The 18,928-nt window shown below is 43.9% G+C and overlaps 1 long non-coding RNA gene across 1 annotated transcript; it reads right to left on the bottom strand.

Annotated features, from left to right (window-relative positions):
• Positions 1 to 5,117: 5,117 nt before the first annotated feature.
• Positions 5,118 to 14,762, bottom strand: LOC129863724 (uncharacterized). The gene is made up of 3 exons (XR_008761013.1): positions 14,596 to 14,762; positions 14,363 to 14,492; positions 5,118 to 11,524 (listed from the first exon to the last, which is right to left on the bottom strand). It is a non-coding gene; the product is annotated as an uncharacterized LOC129863724 (long non-coding RNA).
• Between the last annotated feature and the right edge of the window lie 4,166 nt (positions 14,763 to 18,928).

The following is an 18,928-nucleotide window of genomic DNA, read 5'->3' on the forward strand; positions in this document are numbered from 1 at the left end:
TTCCTTGTATAAAGCAAACCAGATCGCATAATTTTCTTTTCTTTTTTAATTTACCGATAGCCAGGGGTATGCTCCAACACTCAGACATCATTTAACAAATAAAACATGTGTTTAGTGAGTCCGCCAGATCAGAGGCAGTAGGGATGACCACGGATGTTCTCCTGATAAGTGTGTGAATTAGACCATTTTGGATGACCACGGACGTTCTCTTGATAAGTGTGTGAACTGGACAATTTTTCTGTCCTGCTAACCATTCAAAATGTAACGAGTACTTTTTAGTGTCAGGAAAAATTAATGGAGTAAAAAGGACATACTTTTCTTTAGGAATGTAGTGAAGTAAGTGATCAAATAAAGTAAGTGATCAAATAAATAAACAGTAAAGAACAGATACCAAAAAACACTACTTAAGTAGTACTTTCAAGTATTTTCTTAAGTACTTTACACCACAGCTTTTCAGTCACCTTCACTATCGTGGAGAAGATTAGAGATTGTAAGAGAGCGGGAGAGAGATACATAGAAAGAGAGACAGAGAGAGACAAATAGATTGAGAGAGAGAAAAAGAGAGACAGAGCTATTGGATGGAGGGATGGTGTTCTTTCCATTTTGAGCTAATCTGTCAGTGTTCAGTGTTCACACACACACACACACAGAGATTAGAGGAGTTTGTCCCAGTTACTCTAGCTGTGCCATGTCTAGGCCTTAGGGCTTTAATAAACAGGCCCTACTTTATCCAGATTACAGCTGTAAAGCTATCACACGCATGCACCCGCACACAAACACACAGGCACAATAGCATGATGAAACCCTGCTCACTCGTCCCTGTCCTCTGATTGGCTAACAGCAACTGCCTTGTCAAAGCCTTGGAAAGGGCAGAGACCTGGAAATCTGAGAGAAAAAGAGAGGAAAAACAGGACATAGACACTCATAAGGTTACATGGAAACCAGGGATGTAGTGTTGCTGGAGCACACCGGACTGTCACTTGTTGTTGATGCTGGGTGATTGAGCTATGATCCTCCGGATCAGATAGGAAGACTGGAGGCGTGGCTTAGTAGGGGCTTGGCTTTCAGGAGGTTATTTTTTGGGCACCCGTGAGAGTAAATGTAGCTAGTGCCAAGTATGCTACTGTAATTTTCACTGTAAATTACAGTAGTACCATAGCAATTATACAGTCCAATACTGTAAAATTTGACTATTATACTTTAAGTAAATGCTTCTGTAATTGCAATATTGGTTGTTTCACTGTAATTACATGGGTGTTTGTATATTACAGTAGATTCATGAATATGTCGTGTTTCTAACTACTTGTACTTCTAGAGGCCTAAACAAATGCTTCCAAACTAGCCACGATTACAGGGCAAACCAAACCAAAAGGATTTGGCAAAACAATCAACCAGCAAAAGTTAATTAAGATAAATGTCTAATAAATTTGGATAAAATTCACCACCATTCGAACAATAAGCAATCAAATCAAAGATAAACAAACACGGCAGAAAAAAAATATGATCAATACAAAAACAAGTAACAATAATCAGTCCATCAATGTGTTAGTCAGTCAGTTATGGTTGGTCTGGTGGAGTGGTTGATGGTGTGTTAGTGTCTTTGTATTGGGGGATGGGAAGCAGTGGGGTCTGGGCTGGCAGTTGCTGGATGGTGGTAGAAGTTGTAGTTGGTCGGTGCAGTGTCCAGGGTTGGTGCTGCTGTTAGGGATGGGCCCGGGAAAACCTGGGTTGGTGTTAGGGCCGGGTTGAAATTGTACTGGAACCACGGCTGGGAACAAGGGTTTGGTGCTGGTTCTGATGCCGGGCCTGGGGACCTGAGAAAAACAGGAATCAGGAACTGGTACTGGATCGGGATCTGTGAAGGGAAGGAGGAGCAAGTAGACACACAAGGGAGCCCTAGACCTAGAGGTCAATGGTGGTACTTCCCTGTGGCTTGCTCGTTCCGGGTGAAGGTCTCATCTTTGGTCCCTACTCCGCACCCCTTCTGGTGTTCCGGTGCTGTGACTGGGTCTGGTTCTGGAACTGGGATCAGTGTTGGATCTGCAGAGGGGAGGAAGGACAACCCGAGGAGCGAGCAGACACACCAGGAAGCACAATGTCGTTTGTGTTGTTGGGTGGTTCTTGGCTGTTCACAGGTCTTGACAGGCCTCCCCACCAACTGCCTGATGCACCCCTGTACTGACTTGGTGGGAGACTGAGGGGTGTTGGTAGGGGTGAAGGTGGGTCCGGGGGGGCTGGACTGAGGCTGGCTGGCAACTGTGTTTCTCGGAGGGGATAGGGGTTTTACGGGTCATGTTAGCTGGCGTAGGGGTTTGGGTTCTGGGGTGGTCTTCTGGTTCTGTTGTTTGTCTTGTCTTTTCCATTTGGTAATTTTTGGACAGTTTGGATCATCGTCATCTAAGAACTGAAGTTGTGAGGCGAAGGGTTCTTCCAGTTACACGGTCTCTCTCGAAACCAGCTCCCCTTTGACCAGGGTTTGCAGGGGGTAGAGGTGGCAAGGAAGGGATTTGTTGTGGGGGACAAAGGTGGAGTGGCCAGCAGGGGAGGGGGCTGTTTCTGGGATGTCTTGGGTGGTGACAGGGGTGGCAGCTGTTTCTGGGATATCTTGGGTGGTGGGTTGGCGGTGCCTGTGGAAAGGTCTGGCTCTTTGTTTTTGTGGTCTGGTGGAGGTGATGGGGCGTTGGTGGGTTTGGGGTTTGGGATTCGGGTTAGGGTTGGCTGGTGTATGAACTGGAGAAGGTACTGAAGAAGTGACCCCTTTTCCTGCGCAGGTTTCAGTGGCGTTTGGAGGTAAAGTCAGAGGTGAGATGGCTGTCTTTAGAGATCTTCCAGATGATGGCTGTGCAGGCTGTGGCCAGATGGCCCCGTTGGTCGTTGTTCCTGCACAGTGTGGGCATGCCGTAGTAGTGGACGAAGCCTCTGTTGTTTCCCAGTGTGATGGTGCTGGGGAGGTGTTGGACTACGCCCACTCCGGTGTGGTCCGGTCTCAACCTTTTGACATGTAAGTTCTAAATATTAATAATGGCAATTACAGCGTGAGTTCTTTTTGCACACGGTGCTGCAGTTCTGGAATTTGATTGTTGCATTTTGCCATTATTCTCTGCACCACTCATTGAATCAAGACCGCAATGTCTGCTTCATATGGGGATTTAGAAAAATATCCTTTCTTTCTATAATAGTAGCAGCGAGTATCTATAGTATTATTGATAATTGTATAATTATTATCATCTATTACATTTATTATTATCTGAAAGAGAGATAGGGCTGGAAAACTGAGGTGCAAAATCAGGTGTATTTGACACAATAGTTGAGAACGCGGTATGAGCATATATTACATATGCCGACCATGGCTAAGTGTGAGGATCGACGCTGGAGACGAGAAGCAGGTACAGGGAGTGAACATTTAATAAACAATGGACATGAAACGGAACAGAAACAGCATCTGGACAGGGGAAAAATAACGACATCAATGCTGACGAAGGGAACTAACGGAGCAGCACACAGATATAGAGGGGGTAATCAACAAGGTAATGGAGTCCAGTGAGCACTGAGTTGCGTAATGATAGGGACAGGTGTGCGTAATGAAGGGAAGTCAGGCACCCTCGAGTGCTAAAGAGGGAGAGCGGGAGTAGGTGTGACAGCTAAGGCTGGGAAATGCAGGCATTCTAAATACTTTTTGTTCATTTACATTTCCTTTATTCAATGCTGGAAAAACTAGGCTATAGCGGTGGATACATTTCATCATCATGTAAATATATTATTACCACTGGACATGTAGTTTACAGATGCCTGCCTCATCACCAAGCGAGGAAGATATTTCGCAACCATCAGATGCGGTGAGTTTTATGGCTTGGATAGGTTTTAGCCTGGTCAGGCCGGTGGATCAAGTCATGTAAGCAACAAAGTGAGGTAGTTTGTGCGGGTGATCAGATTGAATGGTGTGTGCGTGTAATCAGCTATGTTGTTTGCAGACACCATGGCATGAATGAAGCAAGGATGTAGATATAATGGGTTATTGTAATGTAACGGTTGTCCTTCTCCTCTTCGTCCGAAGAGGAGGAGTAAGGATTGGACCAAAGCGCAGCGTTGTGATATGACATAATGATATTTATTAAAGTAAAGACGAAACACGAAAATACTTCAACAAACTACAAAAACAAATAAACGAACGAACAAACGAAACAGTCCCGTGTGGTGCACAGACACAAACACGGAAGACAACCACCCACAAACAAACAGTGTGAACAACCTACCTTAATATGGTTCTCAATCAGAGGAAACGTAAAACACCTGTCCCTGATTGAGAACCATATCAGGCTAAATGACAACGAACCTAAACATAGAAACACAAAACATAGAATGCCCACCCCAACTCACGCCCTGACCAACTAAACACATACAAAAACAAGAGAAAACAGGTCAGGAACGTGACATGTAAACTATGGAGCTAGATAGGATTATCGAGGTTTGTGCTTTGGTGCCATCTACAGGCTTAATGTTACTTGGGTGTACAAGTTATCGCTCTCCTTCCAAAGCGTGGTTAGATTTGTAGAAACTTCAAGTATTATAAAATATGCAGTATATTCCTTGCGAGACGATATTATAAATCAAGGCATAACAAAAGTTGACTACTGTCACACCCTGATCTGGTTCATCTGTCCTTGGGATTGCCTCCACCCCCTCCAGGTGTCACTTATTATCCCCAGTGTGTATATCCCTGTGTTTCCCGTCTCTCTGTGCCAGTTCGTCTTGTATGCCAAGTCAACCAGCGGTTTTCTTGCTCCTATTTTTCCCAGTCTCTGTTTGCTTCTAGTCCTCCTAGTTTCGACCCTTGCCTGTCCTGACTCCGAACCCGCCTGCCTGTTCTGACTACCAGCCTGCCTATCCCCTTGTACTGTTTTTGGTCTCGGATCTGGTTGCTGACCCCTGCCTGGCCTGACCTCGAGACTGCCTATCGTCTGGTACTCTCTACCATCTGCCCTGTGTCTGCATTATGCCCTTCTAGATTACATACTTGAATCTTTCTGTTTTCTTTCAGAAAGGAAGCCCAGGAGCCAAACAAAGTACTTCATATCAGGTAAACAAACATACGTTACATCTGTCTTTTATTTTTAAGAACATTTCTCCAATCCCCCCCCCTCACCCACTATGCATCAAACACATCATACATTTCACTTTATTTTTTCTATTTTTCTTTCATATCAGCATAAAGGAACAATTTTTGATTGCCTACTCTTTTTGTTCTGTTTTATTTCAGAAACTGACCATTCTGAAAGTATTCAGATGCTTTCTAGGCAGAATTCCTCTGTCCAGTGTCAGTGTTATTTTGCCTATATTAATCTTTTCTTTTTATTGGCCAGTCTGAGATAGGGCTTTTTATTTGCAATTCTGCCTGGAAGGTCAGCATCCCGGAGTCCCCTCTTCACTGCTGACGTTGAGACTGGTGTTTTGCGGGTACTATTTAATGAAGCTGCCAGTTGAGGACTTGTGAGGTGTCTGTCTAGTCCTCTTGCTCAGTTGTGCACAGGGGCCTCCCACTTCTCTTTCTATTATGGTTAGAGACAGTTTGCGCTGTTCTGTGAAGGGAGTAGTACACAGAGTTGTACGAGATCTTCAATTTCTCGCATGGAATAGCCTGATGAGTTTCAGAAGAAAGGTCTTTGTTTCTAGCCATGTTGAGCTTGTAATCGAACCCACAAATGCTGATGCTCCGGATACTCAACTAGTCTAAAGAAGGCCAGGTTTATTGCTTCTTTAATTAGAACAACAGTTTTCAGCTGTGCTAACATAATTGCAAAAGGTTTTTCTAATTAAAACGAAATAAACTTGGATTAGCTAACACAACATGTCATTGGAACACAGGAGTGATGTTTGCTGATAATGGGCCTCTGTACACCTATGTAGCTATTCCATAAAACATCTGCATTTTCCAGCTACAATAGTCATTTACAACATTAACAATGTCAACACTGTATTTCATGTTACTTTCATGGACAAAAAATGTGCTTTTCTTTCAAAAACAAGGAAATGTCTAAGTGACCCCAAACTTCTAAACAGTTGTGTAAGTATTCAGACCCTTTACTCAGTAACTTTGTTGAAGTACCTTTGGCAGCGACTACAGCGTCGAGTCTTCTTAGGTATGATGCTACAAGCTTGGCACAACTGTATTTGGGGAGTTTTTCCCATTCTTCTCTGCAGATCCTCTTAAGCTGGATGGGGAGCGTCGCTGCACAGCTATTTTCAAGTCTCCTCAGAGATGTTCGATCGAGTTCAAGTCCGGAGTCTGGCTGGGCCACTCAAGGACATTCAGAGACTTGTCTAGAAGCCACTCCTGCGTTGTCTTGGCTGTGTGCTTAGGGTCGTTGTTCTGTTGGAAGGTGAACCTTTGCCCCAGTCTGAGGTCCTGAGTGCTCTGGAGCAGGTTTTTATCAAGTATCTCTCTGTACTTTGCTCTGTTCTTCGTTCCCTCGATCCTGAACAGTGTCCCAGTCCCTGCCCCTGAAAAAAATGACCATAGCATGATATCGCCACCACCATGCTTCGCCGTAGGGAAGGTGCAAGGTTTCCTCCAGACGTGACTCTTGGCATTCAGGCCAAAGAGTTCGATCTTGGTTTCATCAGACCAGAGAATCTTCTTTCTCATGGTCTGAGAGTCTTTTAGGCACCTTTCGGCAAACTCCAAGCGGGCTGTCATGTGCATTTTACTGAGGAGTTGCTTCTTTCTGCCCACTCTAACATAAGGGCCTGATTGGTAGAGTGCAGCAGAGATGGTTGTCCTTCCGGAATGTTCTCCCATCTCCACAGAGGAACTCTAGACTTCTGTCAGAGTGACCATCGGGGTCACCTCCCTGACCAAGGCCCTTGTCCCCCGATTGCTTAGTTTGGCTTGGTGGCCAGCTCTAGGAAGAGTCTTGGTGGTTCCAAACTTCTTCCATTTGATGTTGATGGAGGTCACTGTGTTCTTGGGGACCTTCAATGCTTTAGAAATGTTTTGGTACCCTTCCCCAGATCTGTGCCTCGACACAATCCTGTCTCGGAGCTCGAGGTACAATTCCTTTGACCTCATGGCTTGTTTTTTTCTCTGACATGCACTGTCAGCTGTGGGACCTGATATAGACAGGTGTGTGCCTCTTCAAATCAAGTCCAATCAATTGATTTTACCACAGGTGGACTCCAATCAAGTTGTAGAAACATCAAGGATGAAAACAGGATGCACCTGAGCTACATTTCGAGTCTCATAGCAAAGGGTCTGAATACGTATGTAAATGTGGGGGCTGTGCTTTGGCAAAGTTGGTGGGGTTAAATCCTGCCTGCTTGGCCCTGTCCTGGGGTATAGCCTGTCTGGTTGGCCCTGTCTCAGCCTCCAGGATCTATGCTGCAATATTCTATGTGCCGGGGAGCTAGGGTCAGTCTGTTATATCTGGTGTAATTCTCCTGTGTTGTCGGGTGTCTTTTTTTAATTTAAGTATGCTTCCTCTAATTCATTCTCTCTCCCTCCCCCCCTGGAGGATCTGAGCCTTAGAACCTGGCCTGATGACTCATAGCTGTCCCCAGTCCACCCTGACCTGTTCACCGGACGTGCTACCTTGTCCCGGACACCCTCTCTCTCTCTCCACCTGATGTTTCGACCTCTAATTGACCCTGCTGGTCATCTATGAACGTTTGAACATCAATCTGGCCTAAATGGCCATGGACTGTCGCCACCTGGCACAGCCAGAAGAGGATTGGCCACCCCTCAGAGCCTGGTTCCTCTCTAGGTTCCTGCTTTTCTATGGAGTTTTTCCTCGCAACCGTGCTTCTGCATTCCTTGCTGTTTAGGGTTTTAGGCTGGGTTTCTGTATAGCACTTTGACATCTGTTGATGTAAAAAGAACTTTGTAAATACATTTGATTGATGTACTTGTGCATCTGTCTTTGTTTCTGTCGTGGGGTAGATGTTAGACACCTTACAATGCCTCCTTGTGTGTTTCCCTTGCAGGGTGGTCTGAGGGACATCACTTAGGAAGTGGTGTCCAGTGAGGCGTAGAGGCTTGTCAGAGGCAGGCCGACGAGGAGTGTGGTGGTCCTCAATGAGCTGCCGCATCAGGTTTATCTGAGATGACCTGTCCTGTGACCTGCTGGTGGAAAATGTTTCAATTGAGGAGAGCTATGTCTACTAGGTGGAAAAATAGCTTCTTGTACCATTTAATAAGGATCTGCCACTTTTTTCAATTTTCCTAAAATGACATATCCAAATCTAAGTGCCTGTAAATCAGGCCCTGAAGCAAGGATATGCATATTATTGGTAGCATTTGAAAGCAAACACTTTGAAGTTTGTGCAAATGTGAAAGCAATGTAGGAGAATGTAAAAGATGATACAAAGAAAGAAAAAAAAATGTTATTTTGTATTTTTTTGCAGCATTATCTTTGAAATGCAAGAGAAGGGCCATAATGAATTATTTCAGCCCAGCTGCAATTTTGGCAATTTTGGCAACTAGATGGCAACAGTGTGTGTAAAGTTTTAGACTGATCAAATGAACCATTGCATATCTGCCCAAATGTTCCAAATTTTTTATGAATAACTATTCATGTTCAAAACTGCAGTTAGATTAACAAGAATCTAAGCTATTTGCCAATATCAGATATGTTTATGTCCTTATTACTTACAAAATCATGCTAATTGCATTAGCCTACGTTAGCTCAATCGTCCCTGATGTCGGAGACACCGATCCTGAAGAAGTTTAATGGACTTTCTGGCACACTCAAAAAGACCGTTCTGCATGTCGACTTTCAACTGGTCCCATCTTCTTGTTGTACTCCAAGACACAGTCTGGCTCTGGTGACATTGTCCAGTTTACCTGTGTCCAAAGTTGACTGAACATGGACATCACGTTTGTTGTGCCATTTCACTGCCATTATCTCAATGTTAGTTTGGAACTCCACCTCCCCCTTGCTTATTTTCTTTTTGAATATTGGCATCCCCGTCCTGTTGGATCTCACTGTGCCACAGGCCACTGTGTTCTCCCTCAAAGAGTACTGGAAAAGGGTTGAGGTACTGTACCAGTTGTCCACACATACAGTGTGCCTGTTTCTGAGGTAAAGCTGCAGCATGATGATCAGCACTTATCCAGACATGCCAAGACCCTCAACATTCCTTTTATCTGTGGTGGTGCCGGTGTAGACGATCAAGTCCTGTACCTTCGCGGTCAGACAGTCACATAAAACAAAGAACTTGACCTCAAATCTGTGGTGGTTTGATGGGATGTATTGGCGGAATGCAAGCCTCCCTTTCCAAGCCAGGAGAGACTCATCAATGCAGAAGTTCTAGTGAGGCACAAACACTATTTGAAATGCCCTGGTCAAGGTGCCCAGGACATTCCTGATTTGTGATGGGGGTCAGTGATGTTGGCAGTGGCATTGTTCACAAAGTGGAGTGCCCTTAGCAAGACAAGGAAGCGGTCCTGGGAGAGGAGGATTGGGGGGAAAAGTCTGCAGCATGGGGTCAGTGGTCCGGCAGAGCCCTTTTTCACTAGCCCCGTCAGCAGCACCGTGATCAGGAAGGTATACATTTCACTGATCGTAGTGTTCACCCACTTTGAGAATTTCCCTTTTATGTCAGGGGCAGTCTTCTCTTTCAGTTCATGAGAATACCTGCAAACAAATATCCATATTTGGTAGGCTAAAGCCATTATTTTGTAATATGATATTGGGCATACCTGTTGGTTTCCTGCACCACACACTCCACTAATTCCTCATCAAGGAACAGTTTAAAGCACTCTGCCTCTAAGGGGGTATGCAGGGTGCTTTGTACGCCAGACAGGGTGTCATCGAAGTCTATCTCTGATTGTGTGAAGTGACAGGATCTCCAGCAGTGGGGACCATCCTCCTCAATTTCAACCTCTTCTCCCTCACAGCCTAAATGACTGGCAGCAGCACCAGCAACTTGGGAAGGTGAGGGATACTCATTGAATGCAAGCTTGGAGTGTGTACCATTGTCCTCAGGCATCTCACGGTCACAGTCCAGAAGGTTGGAGGACAGATATTCCTCGTCACTATCTGATTGATCCGACCTACTTTCATACACAGGTTCATCATCAGAATTACAAAATGTTTCTCGTATCTCCTCACCAGTGAGATGTTTCCTTTTGAAACTGGACGTTATCGCTATACTCGATGGTTATCAGTGTTTGTCAAGAGTAAAAATGTTCTGTCAGGACTGACTTAGAATGTAACTGTTTGCCAGCTCAGACCTTTCTAGGGGTTTTATTTTTAGCTGCTGTTAGCTTAGATGACACGTATCTCTGTTCTGAACAATATTACATTTCTCCCTCACCAGAGATGTGGTCCATTGTAAACAAGTCTAGCTGTTAGTGACCTAACTTATATTTAGTTTTTTTGTCGTACCCTGTTGTTTAGGCTGTGGATATGTTCTGTGTGATGGTTAGATGATGACGTTTGCATTTATCTTTTACAATAAAAGGTGAAATTGAGGAATAATGTTTTTTTTAAGTATTTAGATGCTGTTCAGACATGTTTGTTGCATCATACGTTCTATTGCTACTGTTCCAATCACATATTTGCGATAGTACGCTGCAAGGACCACTCAACAACGATCACAAATATATGATTGTACACATAAAAGGGTTAACAGGACTAGCCATTTTCAGGACCCAGTCCAGACGTTGTCTTCATCCAGGACCCTCCTAGCTGCTAACTTGAGGGTGGTCCCTGGCTTACTGGGTGTCGATAGCGCTTAACCAAACTTGTGTCATAATCCTGGATGCATTAATTTTGAAACTGTACTGTAACTACCTTGGATTCTGTTTCAGAATGGGGGTATGCTCAGAGTTTGCACTTTCAGAATTTTGACAAAAACTATTGAAGTAACTGGGAGTTCTTAAACTGGCTCCAAATGATTCCTGTGGCACTGGGGGTTTTGTCAGGCAGTTCAGGTCAGACAGCACAAAGGTCATACCTCTCTGGAGGAATGCCCTGCTGAATTCCAGGCGGTTCATTACTTCTGGTCTGGCGGTTGTTGTTGCTTCTCCTGCTGCTCCCTGGCGATTTGCGGCTCTGTCCTCGGCCGCCTCCTCGTTGAGGATTAGCGGCGCATCGCTCCTGGGTTCATCTCGGTCAACTTGTTGAGGTGGTTGGTGGTGGTGTTTTTTGGGTCTTTTCCTGTCCTGCAGGGGAGGAAGGACAAACCTCAGAGCAGGCAGACACACTTGGTCAATGGTGGCACTCCTCTGTGGTCTGCTCGCTCCAGGCATAGGTTGGTGTCTTTGGTCCTTCCTCCGCGGCTCTGGCGGTAATACTGTCTAGTTTTCTCCGGGTGGTGGCGGTCTGCTGGTCCTGGTCTGGTCAGTGGTGGCTGGAGGAGAGCAGATGTGGAAAAAAAGCAAGGCAGGGCTGCAGGCCAGTAAGGCTCATCTCAGCAGCAGTCTTCTCGCCTTAAGACCTGCAGTCCGTTGTCTCCTCTGGCAGCTGGTCTGGTGCTGGTTTTGGATGTTGAGGTCGAGCCATGGTCAAGACACTGTTACTGCCTCCTGGTCCGTCCAAAGAAAAGGAAAGAACAGAGAGGGTAGAGTGAGTAGAGAAAGGGACACAACCCCAGAAAATCTCAACCACGCAGGGTTGTGCGTAATAAAGAGAAACCAGAGTCTTAAACCAGTAAAGGGTTTAAGACTTGCTGGCACTCTGATCTGTCCCCTATATCCATTCAATTAATAGGGCACTACTACTACCTATGAGTTAAATTGGTCCAGCACTGTCATTAACTGGTGCAGCAAATAAAGCCACTTACACGGCAGACCTCGAAATATTTTAATGAGCCAATGATTCTTTCCCTACCCCATCATTTACAGAACGCTGCTCTAAATATGAATACGTTTGATACAGGAGCTCCGAGGCATCCGTCAAAATCGCTGAGCTGTTTACTTCGAAGCAGTGTGCTGATGCTTGTATCACTTTATCAGAAGGATGTGATCAATGACGTCCGAAGCTTTGTTTTGTCGAAAACATCACCCGATTGATATGCAATTGGTTTCGGTAGAAGATCTATAATCATTTGGATGTTCTAAATTATTTTGACCAGCAGGTGCCACTAGTGTACAGCTTGTTGATCAAAGCCTCGAGTAATTAACCTTTTTTTAAATATAATTTTTTGTTGTTTTTTGTTGTATTTTCGAAGTGGCTGGAAATGTTCAGTGCTTCAGGAAGCTTAGTTTCCTCATCACTAGCAAATATGCAGCAAAACAGCAATATAGTGCTTTCCTGTTAAATTGTATTGTAATAAAATTACAGCAATTGCTAACAGTGAATATGTAATTATACATTACAGCACACTAATGAATATTTTCTATCACTTGCAGAGGCCCAAACAAAGGCTTCCAAACTGGCTGTGATTACAGGACAAAACAGATCGAAGGGACATGGGTAAATACTTACCCAATAGAAGGTTTAAGACCCACTATCACTCTGATCTGGTCCCTATTTACATTTACTTGTTAGATAACTAATGCCACATATCACTTAAATTGGAACAGGACTCTCACTAATGGGTGAAAATATATAGCCACTTACAAGGCACAACTCTACCATGCAGCTGCTAGTGTTCATAAGGAATTTTGGCACTCCAAAAATGCAATATCTCCTGAATTAAAGTAAATTACTGGCAGCAATTAGCATTCTCACTCATGGGTACAAAAAAAACGTAATCTTACAAAGCATGCCTTAAAATATGTTAATGAGCCAGGGACTCCCTACCCACAACATTTTTACCACAATGAACCATAATTATTACACATTTACGGTATTTTACAATGGTGTTTTACTGTAGAAATTACAGAAATGTTGTAGTGTGCTGTAAAACAAATGTACTGAATTTTACTGTATTAAGTTTACAAGGTATCATACTGTTGATTAATATTAATAAATTACAACAAGGCTAAAAGTGCGCTCATTCATGTCCACACCACTTGCTCCCTCCCTCACCCCCTCAAATCCCATCCCTCTTTTTGTCTCTGTACCCATTCCAGTCTCTCTGTTTCAACTCCCTACCTCCCTGCCTTCTTCCCTCTATTATCCCCTCTCTGAGGAAATCAGTGTTTTTCTTCCTCTGCTGGCTGCTCCTTTACTCCTCTCCCACTCTGAGAGCGATGGCACATTAGACCAGGCTGCACCATCGATCCCAGATAAACAGATTATAATCCAGCTCAACCATCATCAAAATGCCTCATTCTGTTCCTTCCCCCAGAACTAACTGCAGAGAGAGAGTGGGAGCAAGACCGTCTAATTCTTCTTACACCAGAACTAACTGCAGAGAGAGATTGGGAGCAAGACCGTCTAATTCTTCTTACACCAGAGCTAACTGCAGTGCACTGATCCAATTGGTGTTATTTTCTGGTGTGCGTGTCTGTATAATGTATAACGATGTTTTCAGCCATGGTGTAAAAGCCCTGAAAGTGGATCTGGAGTGGTCTGGGAGGAGAGAGTGAGGGTGGAGTGGGGAGGGAGAGAGAGAGAGATGGAAGAGAGAGCAGGGAAGAGAGCAGGAAGGGAGAGGATGGGGACTTGGGGACATTGGTATTCTTATTCCATTTTTGTCCAAAAGCCTTCACACTTCTCCTGTGAAGAGACTTGAGCCCTGCAGTGATGCTTCCGACCTCTCAATCTGTCAGCCTCAGCATGACTCCCTCACACCCTGCCAGGAGTGTCTGTTTGTTTGTTTCTGTCAATGCAGTCCGAGGGAGAGAGAGAGTTGTTGAATGACGAGATAGCGTGTGTCTATCCAAAAACAGATTAGATTAGTATTTGCCCAGCGGGTGGGGGTGGAAAGAGGGATAGCAGGGCTCTCTGGGGAACTGACAGACTAGCTCAAGATGGAAAGAACGCCATCCCTCCTTCCAAGGGCTCTCTATTTTTCTCCCTATGTACACTGAGTATACCAAACATTAGGAACACCTTCCTAGTATTGAGTTGGCCCCCATATTGCCCTCAAGACAGTCTCTATTAATCTAGGCATGATTTGTACAAGGTGTTGAAAGCGTTCCACAGGAATGCCGGGCCATGTTGACTCCAATGCTTCCCACAGTTGTGTCAAGTTGGCTGGATGTCCTTTGGGTGGTGGACCTTTCTTGATACACACGGGAAACTATTGAGCGTGGAAAAACCAGGCAGCGTTGCAGTTCTTGAAACAAACCGTTACGCCTGGCACCTACTACCCCGTTCAATGTTTTGTCTTGCCATTTCATCCTCTGAATGCACACATACACAATCCATGTCTCAAGGCTTAAAAATCATTATTTAACTTGTCTCCTCTCCTTCATCTACACTTATTCAAGTGGATTTAACAAGTGACATCAATAAGGGAACATAGACTTCACCTGTCATGGAAAGAGCAGGTGTTCTTGATGTTTTGTCCTCTTAGTGTATATCCCTCTTCCTTTCCCACTTTCTCTCTCTCTCTTGCAATCTCTCTTCCATCTGGGTGTAATTTTCCACTTCATTGTGTGTCTGAATGTGTGAAGAAAAAAAAACGATTGAGAAATAGGTGGGATCCGAGTAATCATAAGTATTAATACATTCTCACACAAACACGACATGAGACAACACTTACGCGCACACAACATCTCCCACTGACATGCTCTGGTGCTGCCCATTTTCGCTCCTTCCCTCTTTTTGCCCCTCAATTAATTCACATCCCTATTTTTCTCTTCACCTATTCCAGTCTCTCTGTTTCTCCCTCCCTGCCTGCACGCCTGCTTGCCTCCCTTCCTCCCTCTCTCTTCCCCACTCTGAGGGGGATGGCACATGAGACCAAAACGCCTCATTCTGCTGCTTCCACCAGAACTAACTGCAGAGAAACAGAGAGAGAGAGAATATGTCTAATTCTGCTTCCACCAGAGCTAACTGCAGTGCACCGAGCCACATGGTGTTATTTTTTGGTATGCGTGTCTGTATAATGGTTATAGATGTTTGCAGCCATGGTGTTATGCTTGCTAAAAGCCTTGAAAGTGGATCTGGAGTGGTCTGGGATGTGGAGAGGGAGAGAGAGGAGGAAGAGAGAGGGGGAGAGAGATTCGGGAGGCAGAGGATGGGGACTAGGGGATGTTGGCATTCTTATTTTGTGAAGAGACGAGACCCTTCAGTGATGCTTCCGTCCTCCCAATCTGTCACCCTCAGCCTCCCTCACACCCTGCCAGGTGCGTGTGTCTGTGCAAGTGTGAGTGTGTGTGTGTGTAAGGCTGGGGGGTTAGAATCACAGCTAAGTGTTTTTTTCCTCGGGCCCTGGGTTCTCCTCAGCATATGAGCTCTGTGAGATGTAGGGAAATCAGTGATTTGGCGCAGTTCTGTGAAATTCTGCTTTGTCTGCTGGAATGAGAAGAGTGAGTGTGTATGTGTGTATGCCTGGATGCTTGAGTATGCCTGTGCAGGGTTGAACTAGTAGTTGCAGAGGCTATTGCAATAAAAAGTCCATCTCTCCGCTGTATGAATGGAGAGCTGTGAATCACGTGGAGACAGTATTGCTGTGAATTGGGTGGAGACAGTATTTAACACTGGATAAGCCCCAATCACATCAGGGACTTTATCAGGGATCAGACCACGATCATGCGTAGTTTGCACTCACACACTAGATGCTTCAGTGAGATAGAGTGCTGGCTGCTATAAGAGTATTGACCTTCATAAACTCAGATACAGTAGCTCTGTCAGATGAACATCTGTCTGGAAATCATTTTATTTTATTTATGTACAACTCAGTAAAATGGTCAGGAAGTAAAATATAAGATATTCGGATCACACATACAGTGCCTTCGTAAAGTATTCAGACCCCTTTACTTTTTCCACATTTTGTTTCGTTACAGCCTTATACCAAAATGGATTAAATTGTCGTGAGTTGACTTTAACATCAATCTGAAGACTGTTATTTATCTAATTACCTAACTATGTTTAATTGTTACCCAATTAAATGAATCATGTAACAATTAACTCATTAGGATCTGGGGCACCACGAGAGCGGTTCTTTAAAGAGTTACTATATCCCGAATTAAACTCTAAAAGGTCTTTACCTATCACATCTATAAACAGTCAACTTATTAATCATAACCTCGTATCATATCATCATTCTGAACAGTTGTAACCTTCTGCATCTGCAAAAACCTGAGCCTTACTTATGATTCAGTACGACACAAATTGGTTAAATTATTTATTTACTAGCTAATTAAATAGTAACACAGAATTAACATACACACTTACTACGTTAAAACAGGTCCCTAGCAGAATGACAACAATATGGCTGCTAGTTACAAAAGAGATGGGGAGGGGGTCAGTGTAACGATTGTCGTATCAAGGAGAAGACCAAGGTGCAGCATGGTAAGTCCTCATAATTACTTTTAATGAATACTAACAAAACAACAAAAACGATAAACGAACAGTTCTGCCAGGTGAACATACACTAAACAGAAAACAACCACCCACAACACACAATGGAAAATAGGCTACCTAAGTATAGCTCCCAATCAGAGACAACGATAGACAGCTGCCTCTGATTGGGAACCACACCAGGCCAAACACAGAAATAGACAACCTAGACATACAACATAGAATGCCCACCCACAGCACACCCTGACCAAACAAAACATAGAAACATACAAAGCAATCTATGGTCAGGGCGTGACAGTCAGAGACACTTAACTGTGGTAAATTTAGAAACTACTCTCACTTACAGAAATCATATACCTTGCACACGAACCGCCACCCTCTTTCAGTAAGAAATCATGAATGTATTTACGTGAAATGCCGGATCTCTCTCGTGGACAGGACCTTGGAAAGAGGGTTGGGCCTTTTCCCGGCACGCTTGTAATGCTCTGATTGTCCCAAAATGGTTTCAACAAATCTTCTACTGTTGTTCTTCTCTGTAGTTGTCCAGTATCCGGTGACTTCTCGTGTAGTCCTGAACAGAACAACAGAGTTGATTTCCTTCCATTTGTTCATGAAGATGCCTCTTTGAAGACAGGCTAGTCCTCAACTGGCAGCTTCATTAAATAGTGCACACAAAACACCAGTCTCAACGTCAACAGTGAAGAGGCGAGTCTGGGATGCTGGCCTTCTAGACAGAGTGCTTCTGTCCAGTGTCTGTGAAATTTTGCCCATCTTAATATTTGCTTTTTCTTTGCAACTCTGCCTAGAAGGCCAGCATCCCAGATTCGCCTCTTCACTGTTGACGTTGAGACTGGTATTTTGCTATTTATTGAAGCTGCCAGTTGAGGATTTGTGAGGTGTCTGTTTCTACTTGTCCTCTTGCTCAGTTGAGCACCGGGGCCTCCAACTCCTCTTTCTATTCTGGTTAGAGACAGTTTGCGCTGTTCTGTGAACGGGGTAGTACACAGCGCTGTATGAGATTTTCAGTTTCTTGGCAATTTCTCGCATGGAATAGCCTTCATTTCTCAGAAGAAGAATAGACTGACGAGTTTCAGAAGAAAGTTCTTTGTTTCTGGCCATTTTGAGCCTTTATTTCAGCCACAAAAGCTGATTCTCCAGATATTCAACAAGTCTAAAGAAGACCAGTTATATTGTTTATTTAGTCAGAATAACTGTGCTAACATAATTGCAAAAGGGTTTTCTAATGATCAATTAGCCTTTTAAAATGATAAACTTGGATTAGCTAACACAACATGCCATTGGAACACAGGAGTGATGGTTGCTGATAATAGGCCTCTGTACGTCTATGTATACTCAACAAACTTAACATGTGTAAATAACATAACAAGATTTAACAACTGAGACAGACATAAACTGAACAAGTTCCGCAGACATGTGACTAACAGAAATATAATAATGTGTCCCTGAACAAAGGGGGGGGGTCGAAATCAAAAGTAACAGTCAGTATCTGGCAGAGGTGTGACCAAGTCATTGTTTTACAAGTCCCAAGTCAAGTCAAGTCAAGACCGTCAAGTATCAAGTCACGTCTCAAGTCCTAAACAAGTCATAATGTGCTCTTCACCAAATGAAATACAATTTCATATTTTTAACAAGCGTAATAGTTAGCATATTACATTTACGCAAATCATGAATGCTTTTAAAAATATCTATATATTTATTACTTTCCAAATAAACATATTTCCATGGAAATACATGGGCAGCTATGATAAATAACCCCCCCACCCCCCCAATAGTGATTGACTATCGAGGATCGCAATTTGGCGATGTAGGCTTGTACACAATCGCCCAACCTTAACACACACACACTCTCTCTGTGTGGTTACAGTAGGCTAACGTATGTCAATGGTTTTAGGAACAGCAGTAACATCAGGCAGGATTTAGACTACCAACTGCCTAGCCAGTTGTAGCTCAATCTTGTGTGCAATGATAACGTTCCCGCACTGACTGACTGTGTGGAGGCTCATTGATTTAACGTTACGTTAGCCTACATGATACACTAGTAAAATAATAAAATGTATAGATGTCGGCTATATTAGCCACGACTTACCGTTCTTTGTGCAGCTTCAAATGTCGACCAAAGTTGGACATTTTCTTCCCGCATGTTTTGCAATCCGTTTTTTGTTGATACAGCTTCATCTTTATATCCGAAAATAATAATTTGGGTATCATCTTTCCAAGGGCTCCATCTGAATTCACCCGCTGACGTTCCTCTGCACTGCCACGCGCAACTTTTTCTCAGCTGGCACAATTTGATTGGCTGCTGTCCGATTCAAACTGTAATCCGTTAAATGAGGAGTTGATGCGCTTCACACTTTTTAAAAATAGCTTCATTTTTTAATATTTGGGCTTGGGGAGGGTATCAAGTCAGGTCATAAGGCTCAAGTCCAAGTCATTGGTGTTAAAGTCAAAGTCGAGTTGCAAGTCATAATATTTGTGACTTGAGTCTGACTCGAGTCCAAGTCATGTGACTCGAGTCCACACATCCGGTGTGGCCACCAGCTGCATTAATC

Source organism: Salvelinus fontinalis, chromosome 10 (genome assembly GCF_029448725.1).
Source record: "Salvelinus fontinalis isolate EN_2023a chromosome 10, ASM2944872v1, whole genome shotgun sequence".
NCBI lineage: Eukaryota > Metazoa > Chordata > Actinopteri > Salmoniformes > Salmonidae > Salvelinus > Salvelinus fontinalis.